General features: G+C 33.6%; 1 protein-coding gene across 1 annotated transcript in view; it reads left to right on the top strand.

Moving 5' to 3' along the window:
• Positions 1–1,586: 1,586 nt before the first annotated feature.
• LOC149804757 (1-phosphatidylinositol 4,5-bisphosphate phosphodiesterase beta-4-like) overlaps positions 1,587–17,036 on the top strand; it is a 342,757-nt gene continuing 327,307 nt past the window's right edge. The window contains exon 1 of the mRNA XM_089944026.1: positions 1,587–1,963. The gene's annotated coding sequence lies outside the window, so the exon portion shown is untranslated. The remainder of the gene's footprint in view (positions 1,964–17,036) is intronic.

Here is a 17,036-nt window from a genome sequence, read left to right as displayed (position 1 = left end):
AGATTGATTTGTTTGGTGTTGCCTTGACAGTTAGGACAATGGTGGTAAAAAAAATAATGACAATTTTATAATTTTTTAAATAAAAGTATATATATATATATATATATATATATATATATATATATATATATATATATATATATATATATGTGTGTGTGTGTGTGTGTGTGTGTGTGTGTGTGTGTGTTATGTATATTTGATTTACTTGTATCTGATTTAATATATATTTATTTCAATTTAATTGTTTGTCAGTTTTAAATTTGTTATTTTTCATTACCATGATATTGTAATGTAAATTTATTCACTAGATATGATACTTTGTTCAGAAAATAGTTTGACCTTGACTGTTAGTTTATAAACACTAGGTGTTGATTTAAATCCTGACCTTGTTTCAAAATCTGTAGCAACCATCGTTAACAAGTTCTATTTTATTTTAAAATGATTGGTTGTTTTCGAGGTCATAATAGGACTTTGTCTTTAAGATGTAAATTTTTTTTTTATATTTTTTATTTCTTAGAGTAAAATGATTGGTTTTCGTCAGGGTCACACTGGGTAAACGTGATCTGTAACAAGTATATACGTTGCTTCTATACCCTTCGAGAAGATGATCACGTGACCCCTGGATTACGTTTTAGAAAGACCACATAACCCATGTTTTGGAGAATTAATCTCAGTAGAGGCTGGCTGTTAAAACTGTTAGTTGTATGTTGTGGTGTTTGGAGTTATTTCAAATTACTTGGTTTGGAGTTATTTAAAATTATTTGGATTCTAAAGGATTAATTTGTTAATTTTCTGGAAAATACGTGTGCTCATGTAGTATTGTGGAACAAGAATAGTTTTTTTTTTTTTAAATAAATGAAAATATATTCAGCGTTCTGAAACCGGAGTGATAATTCCTTGTTTCTACAAGGAACTGTATACTTTAAAACTACATGTTACAGCATACGTCATCATCTTCCATCTTGGATTCTTCGTCGGGATTCGAACGTGAAAACAGAAGAACATTTTGTTATTAGGACAAGTAAAATTTTATTCTTGGATTATTTTTGGATTTGATTCTATAAAACCGTAAGTTCATATTTTTTAATTTTTTACAGAATTTTTACAAGGAAATAAATTATTGTATTTTTTCTTTCTTTCAAAGCTTGTTGTTTTCACTCTTTCTTGTGTTACTGTTTATTCGAGCCTAAACAAGTGCCATAATAATATATATCGTGTGTTTATTTATCTAGTGAGCTTGATATTCTGTTTTAATGTGAGATATTACTCTTTAATGTGCAGATGTTTGACAAGCTGGTCTCGTGTTTTTTTTTTTTTTTTGTATGCAGTAAGGTGTTTATATACTTTTAATGCATTAGTAACGTTAACGGCCCTGTTTTTTTTATGTAGTAGTAAATTATGTGGTCTCATGTTTTGCTTTTGTTTTTTTTTGCAGTAGTGCCGAGTAAGCACTGGAAGCGTGTATTTGTGCGTTTTTTTTTGTTGTTTTTTTTATGCGGTATCCGTCATTCCTGCTGGCATCCACACTGTGCGTGAGTGTATTATTAACTGCTGGACCGTGAAAACAGGTACAACTTTTGTACATAAAAATTATAAGCATAAATTATATATGTAATAAAATATAATTTATAATTCTAGTTACCTATAGTTATGTATACATACTGTAAAATATGTAACCAGGCACACACATATATTATTACAATATATTGCGTACTATATAACAGACTCCGATTGACAAAATTAGTAGATTCTAACGAACTGTACGTATGCTGAAGCCGACAGCAGCTGCTTGAGAATTTTCATTGGCAGATAGCGGGAAACATCTTGTCACGTGACTGCGCAAGTAGCCGTGGTTGGCAAATTATGTCAACATTAGAGCTGTAATGAAAACGGCAGACGAAAAATGATAGGATGTGCTATCGATATTCACGAAGGGCATGTTTGGATAAAAAACCTTGATACGGTTAGTATATTGGCGCTAAATATCAGAATATAAACCGTTGTTTTTTTGGCGCTTAAATGCGTTATAAATAAGGGAGGGCGCCCACGAAAATCTGTCAGGCAACTGGTGATGCCGACACTCTTTTCACGATAATACGATACTGTAAGGAGAGGTTACGGTACCTGTTTTTATTGTGGGCTCATCCAAGTCCAACAAGTAAGACGTCGACCCTGATAGGTATGGAGGGATGGTGGGGTGGTTGACCGCCGTCATAACTACTGTTACTGTATTGGGGTTGACGTCTAGATTGTACGACTAGAGCTGATCCGACACAAAAGCTGTCCTTATTTGTATTGGGTCTCAGATTTAACGTATCATGGGGGTACCTTTTACGCCTAATTTGATTTATACATTGCAATGGTTGATCATCTCTACAAGTGTGCAAATTTAGCTCCATGTTTGGCATGTGAATGGTGAGGAGAACAAATCAAGCACATGCATTTGCGGGCCTTCATATAGATTGACTAATCCTTCGGTGTAAGACGTCTACTCTGATATTAATGTTGTTTGGGTCGATATTAGGGTAGACGCCTTACAGTTGTAGGACTAATTGATCGTCCTGATCTGGAATAGTACATGCACTGTATGTGTTCCAGTCAATTTCACTAGCATAGACCAAGGTCTGTAAATCAATGCATTACTTACCTCGTACCATTAGTGTGTATATATACATTAGCATATAATGATTAATGTTTCTGATGTTGCTTGTAATTCTCCCATCTCTTTATAAATGCCAGATAATACCTGCCACATGCCAATACCAGAAATGGAACTGAGGTTTGTATGGGTGAAGGAAACCTTATTAGATGTAAAGGGATAAAGTTCTTTGTGGATCATGGACTTTATGAAATTTCATGTCAGATTTGGCAGCAATGCATTCAGACCAATTAGGGGCTTGGAAGCTTACTGGTTGAACAATCAGTCCTGCATTGCATGTTCTGAGGTCAGTCCTTGAAACTAGAGTCCAGATTTTAGGGACTATCTCAGTTGACACTGTTGCAAAAATAGCCAAATTTATTTTCTCAGAATGCAAATAATGAAGGTGATAATAATAAATATCTGCTTGTAGATTCTTACCCCCCCCCAAGGGAAATAAATCACAGATGCATGACAGATTAAACGCAGAAACATTTAACTTTTAAAATGGATCAGGCTGTGAAATGACCTCCAAGAATATGGTTGCAAATTCATAATATTCTCAATTACATTACCTCATTTGGACTAACAAGTAGGTCTCTGCTTTTTTTCTGACATTACTGATAGTGGAGACCAAAGCTGTCAGGCCGATTTCCATACCGAAGTTATACTCTGTTTCAGCCTATAATCACTTCTGACTATCGGATGCTTGCTAGTAATGTTAACCTTTGATGATAAAAACATAAAAACTTGTATTTCAAAAAACTTATGGAAATAGCAATATATGCTTTAAGAATAGAATTGGTAACATGAATATTTTAACATGGGTGTCACTGATTCATGATTTTACGAAGTCAACATCGTAAGTCGACACCATGTAATGTTGGATGTTCTTCAGCTCAGGTTTGCCATTGAAAGAATTCTAGCACCCCAGCTGATCATCAATATTCACCTGAGTCTTATTTTTATGCAATGCATGCTTTTTCTTCTCAGCTCCACTTAAAATAAGTGGCCTGCATCTCTTCATTCCCTTGTGAATCAGTTTGTATGCCATGTGCAAATGTTGTTCTTATTAGAATAATCAATAAGGAAATTTCACAGATGTATCACATCACTACTTTTGGAGCATTCCCTAGAAAGAACAGAATTATGAATTACTTCTTTGAATGAATTAAGGGGTGGCACCTCCTAATTCTAAACTTAATATTTGAACTTTGTTTAAATCTAACATCTTGATTATTTGACAGAGCAGTTTATGACAGATAGCATTTGTAACAAGACATTTCCTAACTTACAAACTTTAGTTAGATTGGAAGAATGGTAAAATTTATGGTAAAGGGTAGTTTTGTGGCTTTAATTTTACCAAGAAGCCTGTTGTTTTATGTTTCTTTTATGCCATTTTTGAGCATGTGATAGGCTTTACATGGCAGCCATGATGTTTGGTGGAGGAAGTCCCTGGGAAGAACCACTAACCAATGGAAACGCCTGGTAAGCTTTGGCTGAGCTGAAACTTTAACTATGTGAATAGAGGTCACTGAAAGAAGACAAATGATAGTTGTATATAACAGACTTTGATGAAACATTTGCACATTACATGCACTTGGGGTGAGGAAGAAGTTTATTAATATGGGGGTCAAAAGGTTAAATGCTAAGGTCACTGAATGAAAGAATGTTTCGTTACAAAAATTAAGTTCTTTGCCATGTACCTTTACCAAAGTTTGTGAATGATTTACACATTTGGTAAAACAAAAACAATAAGCTGTTTGATTTTGGGCTGAAAAGTCAAGGCTGCTGACTGAAAGAAAGTGGTTTTTGTAATGTAACTTTTGTTGTTGACCACACACCTTGACCACAGTTTGTGGAGGGCTTGTAATTAAGGTTTGGTAGAAGTCTATTTATATGGGGTGATCAGGTCCAATATTAAGTCCTCTAAGGAAAATTGGATTTGCAGAAAAAAAACATTTTGTTTTGGAATAAGTTCCTTATGCAAACTTTATGGATGGTTTGCATGTATGATGATAAAGCAGCCTGTAGATTATGGGGTTTGAAAGGTCAGAGGTGATGATAAGTTTATCCAGAAAAAAAAATGGTTTCTGCACAGTTAGTTTAGTTCAAGACTGCATACCTTCAACATGCTGCCAGATCATTGAGACCCATTGCTCAATAATCTTCAAGGTCGCCCATGCTCTACTAGTGCCTACAAAGAAGACTATTACACATGGGGTGGGTATATAATGTAGTGATCTTGATACGCTTATGAACTTTTCTCATTTTTGGTTCCTTTTTCTGGGATAACTAGTTTGACACTGCATAGCTAGGATTGTGCTCATGGGCAGTTGAACCCAGTTTTTACAGCATACATGTGTTATAGTGATTTACAGTAAGGCCCCCAAAAATATGTTTCCTTTTGCATTGGTTTTAAAAATAGGGTAGGTAGGTATTTGTTTAACGTATATATATTATAATGATTAGTTTATAAAATTCGGGAATTAAACGAAATGTATTTAAGGATTATATATATTATAATGATGTATTTCTACTCTTGATCAAAATGCTTGTTGTATATACCTTCAGTATTGTAATTCTTTTATTTTTTTACGTAGATTCTTTTCATATTTACACTGAAATAAGCTAGCATGCATTTGTACGATACTGTAGAGTTTAATGATTACTGATTAGCTGAGGGTTAAATACTTGACTGGAGATTACTAAGATGGCGGTTCTTTTGGAAAATACACCTATCACCATGGCTCAAATAACACGTATGGCTGCATTTTCTGGTGGATGGACATTTGTCAAATAGACGTCAAGTACATTAAAACATGTTTTTCATTCATTATCCTATCACTTAAGTTAGAAAAAAAAAATTGTTTCACTTCACGACAACACAAATCTTATGAGCCATGTGGCATCATTAGGCATTTGGTCTCATCTTCAGCAATCGACAGAAACAATAAATACTGGAAATTGAGAGAAAAAAAAGTAAATATTTCAGACTTGGACCTTGGCCCGCAGATAAGCCGAACCCCTTCATCCAGGCTTTATTTTTTTCCTAAATTTTTTGGCTTATATGCAAGTATATATGGTATGTTTTTTCTAGACCTGCAGGAAAGTCTGAACATAATAAAAGCTAAGAGCCATTCTGGAAGTACATGTATGATTTATGTGGTGCTAGTTACTTTAAACAAATTGGCTGCAAGCTTATGATGTGTCTCCATGTACCAGGACCATTTGTTCTTGCTTGTGAGAGTGCCTGCTTCCGAGTCCATCCAGTTTTCTATATCCTGGACTTCCAGTTGTTGGGGAAACATGGCTTTGAATTTGTGTTTTAGGATCTTACAGAGAATACTTAGTATGTAGATGTACTGATACAATTGATTGGTTGTTTTTCTAGAATTATACATTCGAAACATCATTTAGAGAATTAATGAAAAGTGACCATATAGCAGGCGTATTGTTTGCAATGAAACAGAGCTCTGTATTGCTGCAGCTTTTGGTGGTTTTGTTGGCAGTCCTACCATCTGTCTGCCACACTTGAGAACTGACCAGTCACCTGTCACCAGTGATTGCTGATAAGACCTAATTATCTGAATGCTTTTTAGATGCATAGGCAACTAGTTGTATTTTACTGGTAGTTCAGTGTAACAGAATAGACCTGAATGGATGCTTGGATCCAATGACAACACAACACAATGTGATGAGAGATGAAAATTTATAAAATGAATATATATATATATATATATATATATATATATATATATATATATATATATATATATATATATATATACTACAAATACAGTGATTTTTTCACGCTCCAAACATATGTCTCATTTAAATACTCTATTCAGACATTCACAAATTGGTAAACTAAAAATGATTCATGTATTCTCATGTATGACAAAGATTCAAATAATCTTATGTAACCTCATGTAATGAAAGTGAGATTCAACTAATCTCATGGAATGAAAATAACGATTCAAATGAAAGTGAGATTCAGATAATCTGGAATGAAAGTGAGATTCACATAATCTCATGTAATCAAAATAAAGATTCAAATAATCTTATCAAAATGACTCAATTGTACTCAATTGAAACAACAACCCATTGAAACAAACATGACTCAGTCATTTGTACAGCTGTATGATTCATAAATATTTGTAAAACTTGCAAATGTTTCCATTGACAAACCACATGGCTCGCCCAGACTCTTGGGTTGGCCCTTACTTGCATTGGCCGTACTCACCCTTCATGGATCCACCAGGTGCACAAGTTTACAAACTAGCAGTTTTGTCTTCATATGGCCTTGATGGTTACATCATCTTCCATATTGACACACAGATGCCAGACAGATAGCCTGAGATACCTGCACATGTATACGCACTGACAGCACACAGTTCTCCTGAACTGGGTTGGTACACTTGTATTGGCCACGCCCACCCTTCATGGATCCACCATGCACACAGACATACATATAGACATATATTCAGGCAGCCCTAAACAGCTTTAGACAGCCCTAAACAGCTACATTAAAACCAAACTGTTCATAATAGGTTCGGAATTAAAATCTATAGATACATGCCACTAAATTAAACTCAAATACAACTTGTAATTCAAAAGTTCATAACGTTTCGAATCTGCATAGTAGTAAAGGCATCATTTCACGATATGACATTAAAAACTGAATATAATTCACTTATCAAATAAAATATAAATGTAACACACCTATGGCTGGAGAACACAAATGGAGAACGTTCACTCCTTGATAAGATCCATAGACCAGTAATTCAGTTAGAAATGGAACTTGCCTTAAATCCTTAGGAGATTGAGTATTAGTCATGGTAAAAAACCCTTGCATACCATACTTTTAGTAACTCTTGCCGCAAGTGATCTATGATGAGGTACATTCTAGTACAGTTTCTTACCTAGATAAACAATTATTCACCCTAGGTAACGTTGTACGCATGTACGATGAAAATGATCAAATCGTTCTGAGGCGAAACCAAGTTGTTTCTTGCCTTATTCTGTGACATTTAGCTATTACCGCAGAAGTACCTTTGAACATTAGTATCTAAAGAAATCAAGCGCTGAATGTTGTTACATTTATAGGTAAATTGTATGTCATCACATTATCATACTTGAAAGTTTCATCCACAAACTTGAGGAAATATAAAAATAAATATGCTTCTAAAGTATGAGGAGATAAAAAGGTTTTGTTGTTGTTGTTGGGTTAGTTCTTTTGTTGGACAGAATATGTAGAAAACTTGCAATTTAATTTCAGACTAGTCTGAACACAAGTTTGTTAAAAATGATTCAGAAATAAGTGCATGCATTAAATTCATATACTGACTTCATTCAGTATCTACTATAGTTGATCAGGGCTGCACTTATTGAAGAGCTTGTTTATTTTTAGAATACATTTGATATGGATTTGTAACCAGTGCTTGTTGGAACATGAAACCTATCAGATGTTACAGCTGCTTGTTTTTGTTTTTGCCTCCCAGGAGTATTTATGATATAATTTAAATCAGTTATTTTTCTGTCAACTGTGTAGGGACCATAATACTTGGCCTGAAGAGGATTTTGTGGTATAGGTAAGAGAGCCAGGACTCTATCACCAGGTTGAAAACTCCTTTCCTTCGAGTTTTTATCATATCTTGACTTCATTTTTGATTGAGCAGAGTGTAGATTTGCTCATGCGACCAAACATGCCTCTGACAACTTGTACTTAAAATTGGAAACCTAGTCAAGATCAATTTCAGTATCTTAATTAGAAAGAAGTTTCTCTTTCAGCAACTTCATTGGTCCATGCACAGTACCCAAAAATCCCGTTCAAAGGGAATGAAGCCTAGAGATTCTTGAACTGATTCCCTAACTGCAAATAATAGTAAATAAATGCCTTCATCCCAGTCTTTACCCGTATAAAAACAATATGATCAAATCATATTTTTCAATGTGTGATGTAATCTTTCTAATCCCCCTTAGCTCTCAGGGTGATAGGCAGAAGATCTGAATTGTTGGATGCATAATTTGTACATAACTTTCTGGAAAATCCCAGACATGAAATTTGAGCCTTGATCAAACTGACAGATTTGGGAAGGCCAAATTGATTAAACAACTTTATCAAAGCCTTTACTATTGTTTTAGATTTAATATTCCTCAAAAGAATTGCTTCTGGAAACCTTGTTGTTGCATGCATAATGGTCAACAGGTATTGGTCTTAGGTAATGGACCAACACAATCTACCATAATTATACTAAATGGTTTATCAAAGGCAGGAATAGGTTGTAGATGAGCCTTGGAAATTTTCTGATTTGGTTTTCCAACCATTTGATAGGTATGACAAGATCTACAGTATTTATTTACATCACTTTTAATTTTTGGCCATTAGAAGTGAGTCAAGATCTTGTGATAAGTGTTATTAATCCCTAAATGACCAGCCAATGGAGTTTCATGGGCCAGACTAAGTATTTCCTGTCTGTAAGGCTTTGGAACTACAGTTTGATAGTTCTCTGACCTCTCATCACCAGCAGGTACTCAGGAGGTCTCCATTTTCTCATAAGAATTCCATTTTTAATGAAATACCAGACAGGAACTTCAGTGGCTTTAGTTTCACTAATGACCCTTTGAAATAAGCATGAGATCTCAGGATCTTTTTCCTGTTCGGCGACAAGTGATTGTCATTTGTCACCCTGATTAGAATAAAGAGAATGAGTAGTTAAAAGAGGATCACTCTGATCAGTACCTTCTGATTGATCGATCCAAACAACGAGGGAAAGTAACCTCATCAAAAGCATGACCAACACATGTGTCAGCTATATGAATACTTTCCTTTTCAGCATCATTCTCAAGAGCTTTCTTTGCCATAGCTCAGGTGACTGCACAAGCTGGGAATAAATCAGGGAATTCTTTTTCAATTAGATCGACTTTCTGATCCAGGCAAGGCTTGTCAGTTACAAGTGGATTAACCACAACCTTGTCTCCAGCTAGTTTGTTGCCTAGTAATAAATGAATAATCAACAGGTAAACAGCTTTGTGCCAACTGTCACGGGTCCTGAGACTAAGTCTGATGGCAAATTTGCAAAATGGAAAGTAACATTAAGAAAGCCGCACTATACTCCCAGATTAAGAACACTCTCATTAGAAGAAGACTTCTCAGAAAAAGGCAAAGTACCTGACAATAAAAGACTGAGAAGCTCCTTTGTCCCATAAAATTTGAATAAGGATGTATTTGGCCAAATCACCCAAGAGTGATAGAACCTTTCAATATGAATGGTTCATAATTCTCCATAATAAAATCAGACTGGGGTTTATTAGACCCAGCAAATGTATTGCTTTCAATACATGACTGACCATCACCTCTTAGAAATAAGAGCATTTGGAATAGGTCTGTCTTGATTCTGATGCTTATTTTTCAAATTGTAGCAATCAGAAATAACGTCCTTTCTTCTTGCAATAGGTACACATAGGAAGAGACAAGGATCTTTGGTCAAGCTTGTTTGAAGCTTGATTTTTTAAAGTTGTGCAATGTTTGAGATTTAGAAGTGTTTGTATTAGGCTGAAATACTTTTCTGCCAGTAGACAGTTGAGTGGAAGTCTTATTTACAAAAGGAAATTTGAGTTAAAGTACTCATCAGCAGCATGAGCAGCATTTTCCAAGATTTTGATCTGATGGTCATCAAGATGTCTTAATGTCACTATGGACACAGTTTTTGAACTCTTCAAGTAGTACAAGTTGTTTGAGACTTTCAGCATCTTGTTCAGCTTTCTTGGCTAAGCACCATCTTTTAAAGAACTGCTCTTTTTCTCTAGCAAATTTGACATGAGTTTGTCCAGCTTCTTTTTTTATAGTTTCTGAATTTTTACTGATAAGCTTCAGGGACTAACTCATAACTCCCTTAAGATGCATTCCTTAACCATATCATAGTCACCACTTTGTTGAACTGACAGTGAACGGTAAGTATCATTGTAATAGTTGAGTCCAATGTTCCTTTGGCCATTTGAAATTTTCAGCAATTTTTTCAAAATAAGGAAAATATTTGTCTACATCTTTTTCTCTAAAAGGGGGCACTAACCTAATATTCTTTGCAACCTAAAACTGAAATTTGTACTTGAAGTGGGAATGTGCTTTTCACTTGCCAGCTCCATTTCTTTTATTCTAAATTGATATTCCCTCTCTTCCTTCTCTTATTGCATTTGCATCTCTCTCTCTCTTCCTTTTGTGACTGCATTTGCATCTGTTTCTTCTCTTTCTCTGATTGTAAATGCATTTACTCTTTCTGTAACTGCATTTCTTTTTTTTATAACTGCATTTGTCTTTCTTTCTCTTTTTCTTCCTTATCTAACTGCAGTTGCATTTGTTTTTCTTCCTCTCTTTCATGTCCCTTTCTCTCCTCTTTCTCAAATTGTAACTACATTTATTGTTCTTCCTTCTGTAATAACATTTGTTCTTTCTCTTTCTCCAATTTCATTTGTTCTTTCTCTTTCTCCAATTGCAACTGCATTTGCATTTGTTTGTTTTTTTATCTTTCTGAAGGTCTAGCTTCCTCAACTCCAATTCCGTCTTGTATTTTAATTCTAATTCCTTTACTTTTATGTCAGAGTCTGATACAGACTTACTGATTGAAACCAATGCACTTTTATCCAAAACATTCTTTTCTACCAAGTACTAGACCACAATATTATTTTCTTCTTGCTTTGTTAAGGAAGCCTTTACCTCAGAAAGATCATATTTTCTGGCAAGTTGAATTAATTAATCTTTTTTGGTCCTGGGTAGGACTTGAAAGAAAGATTTCTCCTTTGATGACATTTTATATAAAGCTTGCCGATTTCACTAAAGATTAAAAAAACTAGGAGAATTCAAATTTAAAAAAACAAAGCTTTCTGAAATATTTTAGCCAGAATTAACAAATCCAAGGATGAGCCCCCAATTCTTATGTTATGTGTTTTGGCTCAAATAAACAGTAACAAAAGAAAGAGTGAAAAGAACAAGCTTTGAAAAATATGAAAAATGGGAACTTGTGGTTTTTAAGAATCAAATCCCAAAATAATCCAAGAATAATCAACGATTAAATTTTAGAAGTCCTAGTAATGAAATGTTCTAATGAATTCAAGTTTGAGTCCCAATGAAAATCTAAACTAGACTGCAATGATGCATACTGTAGCTTTTATGGTGTTGTATTGGTTACCGCTCTTTTTTTATTCCACAGTCAATAATATTCGGGTGTTTGAATTCTGAATAAAATTTAAATAAATGTCTTTGTCCAATAATTGTGTGAGCACTCGACTGTTTCCAGGAAAAAGAATTAATCTTTTAGAATTCAAATAATTTGAATAAAAATTATAACTCCAAACTGTCACAATAGACACTTTCCAGTGTAAAGAAAAATCCCCACTACTGAATTTCTCAATAAACAAAGGTTATACAGTAACTTGAAACGCAAAACAGATTCCCAGATGAGGGTCAACTCTCCAGAATTTTCAAGAAGTATTTATGTCTAAAAGCATGTAGTCCCAGTAGGACCGTGACAAAAATCAATCATTTTACTCTAAGAATAAGATAAAAATAAAAAGTTATTTCCTTGTCTCAGTGATTTCTGAATTAAGGTCGGGAACTAAGTCAAAAATATAAACACTGTTTCTATTATTAGGTATTTATGAAAAGATTAGGGTCAAACTGAATTTTCTGGAAAAATATCAAATTCCTAGTAAGCAAAATTACATTACATTGACATGTAATGAAATTAAAAATTTTTTTTTTTTGACACTTACAGACAGACAGTTAAATTAAATCAAATATACACAACAATAAGCACCAGAAAAAAAAGCCAGCAAATTCTTTTTTCTACAAATAGTTGTTGTTTGAACCTGTTAGTGTTATTACCTATACTGCATTCATGGAGTCTGAGCAAGCTACAGTGCTTTTTCTGTTAGTTTCAGTTGTAATTTTTCTTAAAATTTCCAAGATTAAAAAAGCTACATTGTCAGTAATATGTACAGATGAATTGGATTTTTATGCTTAAAACTTCAGTGCGATTTATACACTCATCCAAGTCTGTACTATTGGATAATGAAAAGTTAATGAATAACGAGTTTCATCAGGATATAATAGAGACAACCATTTAATTTTATGGGAATGGGCAAGATAATATGTGCATCAGGAAAAAGCATAGTACTCAAAGAATAAGAATAAATGTTGACAATTAGAGTTTGACTTTTTCCAGGGACACCTCTAGTTTGATTGCTTAACCAGTTGAAATAAGGCCACATCATTGAGTCTGAAATTTTTATTATGTAAATTTAAGTCCTGTTAATGTGGCAAAGAGGAATTTTTTCGTTCATTCAAAACATCTTCAGTGTGATCTTCAGTTCTTTTGTACAATACAGTGGATTTCTGTCGAGGTGATCAGCAATAAATGATTTTCTGTTCTTGCAAGAAAATTTCTAACCACATGCTCTTGAATCATTAACTTGCATGCAGTACCACCATGCATGTATGAGGGGTATTTTGTTAGAGCATCAGTCCCATTAAGGGACTACTGTTTTATACTAATTCTCAGCAGATTAAATGAATATAAAGTTTTATAGAGAATTCAAACCAAAAGAAATAAAGATAAATACTTTAGATTTTACTACTGCTACAGTTCAGAATGAGAGATGCTGGCACTGTTATTACATCCATTGAGCATTGGTTTACAGCAGGAGTCTTCTAGAACTCTTGAACTACACACAGTGAAAGTGAATTATTTCCTTAACAAACACATTAATAATCTGTAATATGTAGTTACATGTGTAAACTGGATTTCAGAAGAAAGAAATGGTTCAGTCCACGTTGTAATGAAATTCATTGCATAAAGACACATTTATCGCATTGAACTTTGAATATTTTGGAAGATCAGATGTTAATAATAATAATAATAATAATAATGACCTTATTTAAAGAGGGTAACACAATTAGCTAAGAACTAATTTACCTTGAGGCCCTCATACAAAGGAATTTGTTTATTTTAGCTGCCTCTCTGAAGCCACTGGATATATTGGGTTTGAAAGAAGGAAATAGAGTGGGCATTTCTAATCTCATCTGGAATACTATTCCAGAGCAGAGTTCCAGAGTAATGGAAACTTTTTTTAAAATAACTCCTTATTTGGTTTGGGAATCTTATACTGTTTGGTAGACATGTATTGCAGGTGGGGAGTATTACCAGGTAGCCTGTACTGGAATAGTGATTGTAAATATTCAGGAGCACTATTATGGGATATCCTGTACATTAATTTGGCTTTTCTTAAACAGATTCGGTCTTTTATAGGTAATATTTTTAACTTACCAGCTAAATTTTCCTTGCTTTCTTTCTGGATTGATATTAGCCCTAATGCTCCTTTTTGAAAATGTGCCATCTTTGCTATTTTTTTATCATTTGAATTACTCCATACTGTATTACATTAGTCTAAATAGGGTTATATGTAACTGTTATAAAATAGTTTTCTGTGCCTTTCAGGGAGAAAATGTCTTATCCTACTGAGAAGCCATAAACTTGAATTGAATTTATTACTGATATGTTTGATATGTTCAGTCCATGATAGGTATTATCTATCAGAACACCAAGTAGTCTATCATAACAGACCATTTGCAAATTTTTATCCTTCCATGTCAGACATAGTTCATTACTATCAAGATTTGTCCTTTTTTGTCATGTTGAGATAAATAATATTTTAGTTTTACCAGTATTTTCCACCATGCCATTGCATGTGCGCCAGTTTTCCAGTTTTTTAGGACATTCTGTAAAGAAATTTTGAGTTCATGCTTTGTGTTTTGGATATCTGACAATGTTGTGTCATCTGCATAGAGATCTGCAGATATTGAGTGCCTTGGTAAAAGTGGTAGGTCATTAATAAATAAAATGAATTGTAATGGACCTAGAATTGAGCCTTGTGGTACTCCATATCTAATTGTTCCAGGTTTCAGACAAATCATTATTTATGTAAACATGTTGTGTTCTCTCACTTAAGTATGAAGTAAACCAACTAATTGTTCTTTCATCACATTGGTAGATTTTCAGTTTCTTCAAAAGGATTTCATGATCACCATGTCAAAAGCTTTCCTGAAATCTACAAATACAGATCCTATTATTCTACCTTGGTCAAGTGCTTGAAACCATTTATCAGTTAGGGAGATCAAGGCAGTCTCACAGGAATGTTTCTGTCTAAAGCTTGATTGATAAGGGTGTAACAGCAAGTGTTTGGTTAAATATGACATGAATGAGTCATGGACATGTTTTCCAATCAAGTTTGACAAACGTTTGGTAGTATTGAGATTGGTCAGTAGATATCAGTGTCATCCTTAGAACCAGATTTGTGAATACGAGTTACTTTTGCAGTTTTCCATATTTTGGGGACAGATGAGGTTGCAATACTTAAATTGATTTTGAATATTATGCTATCTACAATAGCCGAGGCAGAAGCTTTAATGAGTCGTGGACCAATCTGATCAAGTCCTGTAGCTTTCTTGGTATCAAGTTCACTGAGACAATTTTTAACAAATTTTTTTGATACTGGTTACATAGAGAAACATACCTCCTTAGAGATTTTGCTGCTGCAGAACTTTTTCAGTTCATTAAAGTTGTTTTCTATCACTGGTTCTTTTAACTTTGTGGTAATGTTGGTGAAAAAATCATGGAAAACATTTGCAATGTCAGCTATTCGTTTTAAGTCAAATTTGCAGTCCAAATTTTTTAATCTCAAAGCTGAAATGAGAAATTGTCGTCCCTTATATTATACATTGAAAAATGATACAAGCCCCTGTATCAATACAGGGTTGGGGACTGGTTCAACGAATTATAAGAAGACAAGTTGATTTTACAGAAAATTCAGTCCTTGTTTATATTACAGTATATAATTTTGAAAGTCTTTTGTCAGAATTTAAATCAACCCTATTGAAAATGTTGTTTAAATGGTAGATTTTTAACCAGATCATCTTAAGGAGATTAGGTTGTTTGAAAAATCTTGTTTGGGATTTTATTGGCACAGATAAATTCAGGGTTGAACTCTTTTCATTATAAGACAAGATTCTAAATATTTTTTTAATTGTTTTTTATTCTGTAATAGGAAATGTTACTTTCTATGAGATGCATATGCATATATATATATATATATATATATATATATATATATATGTATATATATATATATATATAATTCTTAGAATTAAAGGTTTGAAAGGAAACAAAACATAATTTATGTTCATTATGTTGTTCCCACTTAGTAACATAATGCAGCAAATAAAGTTAGAAATTTTATTCTGTACACTGAAATGACTTTACATGCCAATTTATAGGCAATTTATAGGAATATAATCAAACTTGTTTCGTGTGATACATTTTGTGGTTTTGTACATGATCATCTTTTCTGACTTAGATGATTTTGGAGAGTCTTGAAAGAGAAACATCTATACATTTAGAAAATGCATGTTTTATAATCTAAAATGTTCTTTAATTCTATCCAGTAATGGTCATATGTGAACCTTGAAAAAATTCATTTCATCCTGGAAATGACCTGGAAATTTATCTTTAGAAAAGCATGGGAACCATGTATGTGATAGCCTAAATACTTTGGTTGTTTGAATTTGTATGACACTTACAGCACATTGTTAACTACATGTATATAATTCAGAGGTAATGGGAATGAAGTGTTTTTTTAAGCATACAATTTATGGTAGCCATCTCTGGCTGGCAAGGGAAGGTATTGAACCCATGACCAATGGAATAGGAGTGCTATGATAGTTCCCTTAAAGGTTTTGAGTTTAAAAAGAATATGGTAGTTATTTGCTTAGATTCAGTATGTAAATGTATATAGAGTTTTTATATATTGTTTAACAGTTTTTATTACAGTGTTTGAGCAGTGTTTTTATACATTATTTAAAGTGGCTTTGTTTACTTCGTTGTGAAGGAATAGAAATACATGTACTGTACCAGGAAATATTCATTTTTTGGGCAGTTACTGTAATTTAGTTGATGTTTTGTTCTACCCTTGTCCTGTAAACATAGCTTGCGTGCCCAGACAAGCACTTCAAATTTCAGTATGTTGAGTCGGTTGGCTCAGAATTTTCAAATCCAGGAGTGACATTTCAGTTTTTAGGAGTCAGTGCTGATGGTTGATATTGATTGTTAGTGCATAGCTTGTGATTTTCCAGAGTAAAATAAATTAAAAATTGTTACCAGAAATGATTTTTTGTTGCTTTAGGTGCTTTTGAATATGTATGTTACTCTGTAATAGTGTTATGTGTGAAAAGCCAATGTTTTTTTCAGTTTCATTCACCCAACAGTTGAACAATTTTCTTCCTTCAGTCAGCATCCTGATCAAATTGATCAAATTCTGCCCTACTAAGTATGTCTTGTAATTATGC

Source organism: Sinohyriopsis cumingii, chromosome 2 (assembly GCF_028554795.1).
Source record: "Sinohyriopsis cumingii isolate HCF-2022 chromosome 2, ASM2855479v2, whole genome shotgun sequence".
NCBI lineage: Eukaryota > Metazoa > Mollusca > Bivalvia > Unionida > Unionidae > Sinohyriopsis > Sinohyriopsis cumingii.
Note: the sequence above shows the minus strand (reverse complement) of the source record. Positions and strands in the feature narration are given on the sequence as shown.